At 40.6% G+C, this 7296-nt stretch overlaps 1 non-coding gene across 1 annotated transcript; it reads left to right on the top strand.

Moving 5' to 3' along the window:
• The first annotated feature begins 5614 nt into the window (after positions 1 to 5614).
• Positions 5615 to 5720, top strand: LOC120107879 (small nucleolar RNA R71). Its single transcript, XR_005509485.1, has one exon. It is a non-coding gene; the product is annotated as a small nucleolar RNA R71 (small nucleolar RNA).
• The last annotated feature ends 1576 nt before the right edge of the window (positions 5721 to 7296 follow it).

Raw genomic sequence — 7296 nt, 5'->3', positions numbered from 1 at the left:
GAAATATTTTGCCAAAAACAAAAAAAACTTGTTTTTGCATTTGATTTATTCTATTACTTTCTTTCCTGAGCAAATGCACATGTATTTTCATATTGAGTTTGTGCAACTATTAAGGCATGGAACACATCCATACTATGACTGATCAGAGACTTATTATTAGATCCCCACACGTGTACTTAATGACAATAGAAAAGCCTCAGGAGTTCACATTTGTTAACTGCATTTTTGTTAGCCTTATCCGTAAAAGAAGTACGAGTATCCTTGTTCGTACCATAAGGTTCATGATTTGGTTTTCACATAAAGATAGAGGTTGAATATCCCAGTTAGATTACCTAGGTACCTTATGATCCAACCTTGGTTGACCTATAGTCACGATGCAGTCACATATATAATAAAAAAATACCTATATGGTTCAGTCTATCTTCTCTTTTCTTGCATATTTTTTTTAAAAAAATTCTTATCATGATAAGTCTGGCCTCGTGGCGTAGTCTGGTTCGAGTAATTAAGTCCGAGGGGTGTTGATCGGTTCTTTCAATTTTAAAAATAAACCACGCAATAGCACGTATCATGTAGGATAGTGATTACGGATGTCGGTCCACAGGGATTGAAGAATAAGTTATTTTTCTTTTAAAAATAAATCAAGAAGAAGGATTTGCTAACTTGATTTAACTAAATTAAACTATGAGTGCGAATTGGAATTTATCAGAGTAAATAGATCTAGGGTTTGGAATCCACCACATAGCATTGCATCAAGAACCGTGTTCTTAATTTTTGTCTTTTGGAGAGGCATGCAATTTGGCTACAAGCCTTTTAAAATAAAATCATAAAGAATATTAGGAAGATCCATCTTCAGTGTAGCATGAAGTGTCTACCTAAGTATGTTAATCTAGGAAGCAGCACACTTCATCTTCCTAGGCATGGATCATCTTAGACTACTTTAGCAAACATGATTAGTAACTAGCATGCTCAAAGTTTAAATATCATAAAAAAATATTTCATTGAAAATAAGAATTTAAACAAGCTCCAAAATAATAAAAAAATAAGAACTATAATTGCCCTGATACATTGCTAGGGCTTCATCCAGCCCTAGATTGGATGTTTAGCCGCGCATGGCTTCCAGACGACCTCCCATCTTCAAGTGAAAGTCTTCCCCTCCCATTCTTCCCAAAATATCACAAAATATTCTCTTCCGCCCCCTTCTTTCTTTTTTTATTTCTTTTCTCTCGTTCTTCACTACGAAATAGAGCCCCCTCCCCTGTTTTCTTTCCTCCCTCCACTGAGCTCCCCCCCTTGCCACAGAACGCCCCCGGTTGCTTGGTTCTTCCTCCTTTTATAGATCCCGAAGACCTAGTGATGGATCCCCAGCGAGGAGGAGGGCGTGATGCTGGGAACGATCTCGGGCTTGATTGCAGAGGTTGGTGAATGCGGAAGGGAGAAGAGATAGAGGCAGGGTCATCCGGGATTTGGGGATCTTGAATCCGGACGGTGAGATCGTCGGTGGATGCGGCTGGAACGGGCTGATGGCGCTGGTGCTAGATTTCGGCTGCAGGGAGTGGATCGTTGATTGTAGCCGGCTGGGATCGCGGAGGAGTGGTCGCTAGCGGAACACCCGGGGATGAAGACAATGCTGCAGCTGCTTGGATGCGGAAGACGCCCGGCTGATTCCCTCATAGGTAAATCTGGCACGCGGCTGATACAAAGTCCCGAATTTTGAAGCGAGGGCGGAGGATCGGGCTGATTCGAAGGGCTTTCTGGGCGCGGTGATTCCGTGAATAGGAGCGAAATGGCTGGACTGCCGGGATCTTGGATGCATCATGGAGAGAATCGAAGCGGAGGATCGTACGCGGGAGGATTAGGAGGAGACGAGGATGTTGGGATCTGCTGGGAGGAATTCCTTTGAACGCGCGGGGGAAGATGCGGAAAGGATGATCATGCGGCTTGTTCCAAAACAGGGGAGGAGAAAGGAAAATAATGTGGAAGATGAATACGGGAATGAGGGAGGTTATGTGAATTTTTTATTATTTATATTTCTTCTTCTTTTTTTAGAAAAGTGGTTGGGGTCCACTCGGGTAGGTTGGAAGGGCTTTGTTCTGAATCTAAAATAAAGGAAGTTTGGACACGTGGAGAAAATGGGAGAGGCCTCTGTTTTGCTAGGTTGGGAAGCTTGGTGCACACAGGGAAATATGACATGGATAAAGGAATGGATAGCTTCATGTACATATGGGAGAAAGTAGTCCACACATGAAATAGATTGGGACTAGTTCGTGAATAGGGTGACTCGACCTGCACACACATTAGACTAAATCAATATAGAAAATTAAACCAAACTTGAATTACCTCTAATAATTTATTAAAATGCAATGACGAGGGGAAACACATTTTCTTCTGTTAATACTTAAAATATGTGCATAACAATAATAATAAGTGCTATGTAAAATAGATAAATTTGTATATTATTTCGCACTTATCACACCCCCAAACCTACATTTTGCTAGTTCTCGAGCAAAATAGAGGAGAAATTAACTCACTTTCGCAGGAATCGCGATTGCATTTACCATATGCAACAAGACTTTAAACCCCTAGGTTACCCTAGTGGACGAGTTATAGTCTCGTGAGGATTTTCAGTGAAGATACCCACAAACTTCAATATTAAAATAAATCATTTATTGTTATAATTTTATATATATATATATATATATTTTATCGATTGATCTATGAAGTGAAAATCAAATTCCAAATGCATACTAGCTGAGAATTTCAAACTCCCTTTTTTTTATTAAAATCTAATTTAAGATACATAAATGATAAAAATTTCAAAGCACACACGGTTTTATTTACTAAATTAGCCCAAATTCTAGGTTAGTATGCAATCTAAGTTAAAGTCATTAAGTTTCTATTTAGAGAGTTGTAAGACTCATTTATACTAGAGTGCTCGGTGAAATCTGGACCGTACGTAAGCTAAGAGTTCGGATCTCCAAAATATTGCTAATACTAGTAGTTTCTAAGGATTGGTCGAAAGGACCTGCTGACTGAGTCAAAATCATCTTATCTGCAGGATTTCGAGAGTTGTGGATGTTTACTTTAGTACCTCACGGGCTTCATCTGTAATATTCCAGTTTACTCAAATTTTTACAACGACGGCTTTCACACTATTATCTTTTTCAAGATCAATACAGAGTTTTTTTTTAAAAAAAAGATATATAAATTGTGCACTTTTACTCTTGTGGTGATTTCTCCGTGTAACGAGCAGTCAGTCGACAACTCTCACACCAGTTGGCATAAGGTGTCGGGCATCAAGACTCTCCTACGGACTTATGCTCGGAGTCCTCATCACAAGCCCACTTGACCTTTGACAATAGGTAGCCCTTTTCGATGTTCCTGACTAAATTCTTTTTATTGATGATTTTTTTTTTGAATTAAATAAGTATGATTCATCAGGGTCTAAGGTTGCTACTATACTATCAACATATTGTCGAGCCTAGACCTTAGAAGGGTCGGCCAGTGTGTAGTTCAATTCCAAAGTATTAATTAGCTTACAACTCCCTAAGAAAGACTTAATAAAAAGAACTTAAATTTATATTACTCCGACTAGTCATTGGGCTTTTTAGATTTTATATACCTTGTGTATTTATCATTCTCGCATAAATGTATAGAAATTAGGTTTTTTAAAAAAACCTTTTTTTATTTAAATTTTTTTTTTATTATTTTATAAAAAATGAAAATGAACACACATTTTTTTCTTTTTTTTTTGGATAAAAATCAAGATGAATACCCCCAAACCTAAACCTAACATTGTCCTCAATGTTAAAAAAAAAATCTAAAAGAATTGGGTTGCCTCCCAACAAGCGCTAAGTTTATTGTCTTCAGCCAGACACAGTGAGGTAGTTTTTGCATCTCGTTCTATGAGTTCATCTATTTTGTCTATCATAAAACACTCAACTTTCCTCGCGGGTTGGTCGTCCGCATTGAACACATTTAATTTTACCTTCATGTTCTCAAATGATATGTTCATTATCCCTGTTCTACAATTGATGCACGCATTGCCTGTTGCTAAAAAGGGCCGCCTAAGGATCACGGGGATTTATTTCTTAGGATTAGGTTCATATTCCATATCAAGGACAATGAAATCTACTGGAAAATAGAATTTGTCTACCTTGACAAGAACATATTCAATTATCCCACGTGGTGTTTTTACAGATCGATCAGCCAATTGAAGGAATACCGAGGTTGGTTTTAACTCACCTAACCCAAGTTTCTCATAAACTGAATAAGGTGAAAGGTTGACACTTGCCCCTAGATCTAAGAGTGCTCGATCAAGGAAATTATTTCCTAAGACACAGGAGATGGTGGGAGCACCAGGATCTTTGAATTTCGGAGGAGTGTTGTGTTGGAGAGTAGAACTCACTTGCTTAGTTAGGAAGACCTTTCTAGGCACATGTGTCCTAGATTTTCGCTTTTAGGTACAAAGATCTTTGAGAAATTTGGCATAGAAGGGAACTTGTCTAATAGCATCAAGAAGCGGAAGGTTGATTTTAACTTGTTTGAAAACCTCCATCATCTCCTCTAGTGAAGTTCCTTTTTTGCCAAAGGGAGAGGGTGAATTAAGAGCTTCAGGAAATGGGGCCTTTGGGATGTGAGTTTTGGCAGAAGGTGGACTAACTGAAGAAGAAGAAGAAGTTTTTAGATTTTCATTTGACACATTTTTATCCTCTTCTTCACCTTCCTTATTGTTATCCTTCCCAATTTTATTGTCTACTACACGTCCACTCCTTAGGGTAGTTCATGATGAATTGTATTTAGTTGATTTTCTTGAGCCATGTATTGTCTCCTAGGATTACTTAGTGGTTGGCTTGGAAGCTTTCCTTCCTCTCGTTTGTTCAGTGCATTAGCTAGTTGCCCCATTTGGGATTCTAGCTTGGCGATTGATTGCGTGTGAGAGTGCACAAATTGTGTAATGGTTTCCAAACCTTGAAGGGCATTCAACACTTTCTCCTCAAAAGCTGTGTTTCTTTGGGGTGGAGGAGGAGTGTGTTGAAATTGAGTCGAGGGACGATAGGGATGAATATTTTGTGAGGTTTGAAAATTTTGGGAGTAAGGTTGGGCAGTATTCGAAGCTTGCTGCTTCCAAGAAAAGTTTGGATGATTCCGCCATCCTGGATTATATGTATTAGAAAATGGGTCATTACCCAGTCTGGGCTGTGTTTGAGCAGCATTGATGTGTTCTTGCACAAGTTCGGGGAATTGGGGCGCTGAGGGGCACTCATGAATAGGGTGGGATGGGCTAGAACAGATAGTACACACTTGTGCTTGAGAAGAGTTAATGAAATGCCCACTTATCATCAGTTGGTCAATCTTATGGGACAATGCATCTACCTTGCTAGACAGGTCCATAGAATGACTTATTTCACAAATGGTCCCTTTTCTTTGAGAACTCGGAGGTGCTTGACGAGAACAGGAAGTATGGTGGAGGGAGGTTTCATTAAGATTTTCAAATAATTGCCATGCTTCATGCTCATTTTGAAGCATAAAAGTCCCCCCACATGCAGTATTGATCATCTGACGGTTTCGTTCAGTCAATCCGTCATAGAAACATTGCACTAGCTGCCATTTAGGTATTTGATGATGTAGGCATTTACGGATTAAGTCCCGAAATCTCTCCCAAGTTTCATGAAATTCTTCTTCCTCGGTTTGGGAGAAGCTTGTAATGGCACGTCTAAACTGGTTCGTTCTTCCTATGGGAAAGTATTTTTTAAGAAATTCTTGTTGCATTTGATCCCAGGAACGAATCGAATTGGCTTCTAAAGAATTCAGCCATTTCTTGGCTCTATCCTTAAAGGAGAAGGGGAATAATCTAAGTTTTAGAGCATCATCAGTAAAATTCTGAATCTTGACAGTGGTGCAAATCTCAAGAAATTCATCTAAGTGTTTATATGGGTCTTCGTTGGTGAGCCCATAAAAAGATGGGAGCATTTGGATCACACTAGACTTTATTTCATATTGTACAGCTGCTACTTTAGGTAATCGAATGCAAGATGGGGAAGTGTAAATAGTGGGAGTAAAGTACTCCCTCAGGATTTTGGGTTGTTCTTCAGCCATCTCAAAAGGTGGGTGTGGAGTGATTGATTAAAACCCCATTTGATTTTGATGAGCTCAAAGCATTTGAGTATATCTTGTGATTACTAATGAATTCAATTGAGTGTTTCAGTGAAAATCCTGTCCAAGTGTCTCTAGATTTGGTTCATAGTATTTTGGATAAGGTAAGAAGTCTGCTGAACCAAAGTCTGAGACTCGAGTCGACTCCCGAGTATCACGAGTCGACTCCAAGCGTATCAAGTTCACTGGCACGAGCTCGAGTCGACTCCAAAGAAGGTAAGAGTCGACTCTCAGAGGAACACAAGGAAAAAGTCAGAGAACGATTTTCGGACTCTGAGATTCGAGTCGACTCCCGCAGTACGCGAGTCGACTCCGAGACTGAGCGACCATCAACAGACAGAAGACCATGTTACTGCCTCTGAGATTCGAGTCGACTCACAGACAGCTCGAGTCGACTCCGAGACAAGCTTCACGTCAAAAGGCAGAAGACCAACTTTCGGAAACTGAGAGCCGAGTCGACTCCAAGGAAGTTCGAGTCGACTCCAAGACTGGATGAGCCAAAAGATAGAGAATCGGGAGTTCGGGCTCTGAGATTCGAGTCGACTCCCAGGACAGTCGAGTCGACTCGAGTGGACAAAATTCAAAATTGGATCCACGGACTTCAGTGGATGAGCCGACTCCAAAATTGCCAAGTCAGCTCCAGAAGTTGGCGAGTCGACTCCAGGTCAAGACGAGTCGACTCCCAGTCAAGACGGCAACTTTAATTCAAATTTGGAACAGTTGCCGAGTCGACTCCGGAAAAGCGTGAGTCGACTCCTGCTACAGCCGAGTCGACTCCTGATCGCGCGAGTCGACTCCAACCCACCAACGGTCATATTGTCAGGCTGCGCAGAGTGTGCAGAACGGCCAGAAAAAGCAGAGTAACGGCTAGTTTCCGTGGGGGTTGGCTTAAATAGCCACAGAGGACTGTAGCAAGGAAGGGAACAGATATTCCACTCCAAGCATTCAAGTTTTCAAGCTCTCCAAGTGCTCTTAAACGAAAAAGGGAAGATCTGCATTTACTGCTCCAACAACTTCTTCCCAACAATCAAAGCTTCCTCCTCCTGCATTCAAGTCGACCACTCTTTCAAGAGGAGACCGGAGTTCCAGAAGCCATACCTCTTCACCAGCTTAAAAGCGTTTGAGGGCTTCTAACTCCTTTAC

Source organism: Phoenix dactylifera, chromosome 2, assembly GCF_051530095.1.
Source record: "Phoenix dactylifera cultivar Ajwa chromosome 2, Ajwa_hap1_PhDact_Kaust_v1.1, whole genome shotgun sequence".
Lineage (NCBI taxonomy): Eukaryota > Viridiplantae > Streptophyta > Magnoliopsida > Arecales > Arecaceae > Phoenix > Phoenix dactylifera.
Note: the sequence above shows the minus strand (reverse complement) of the source record. Positions and strands in the feature narration are given on the sequence as shown.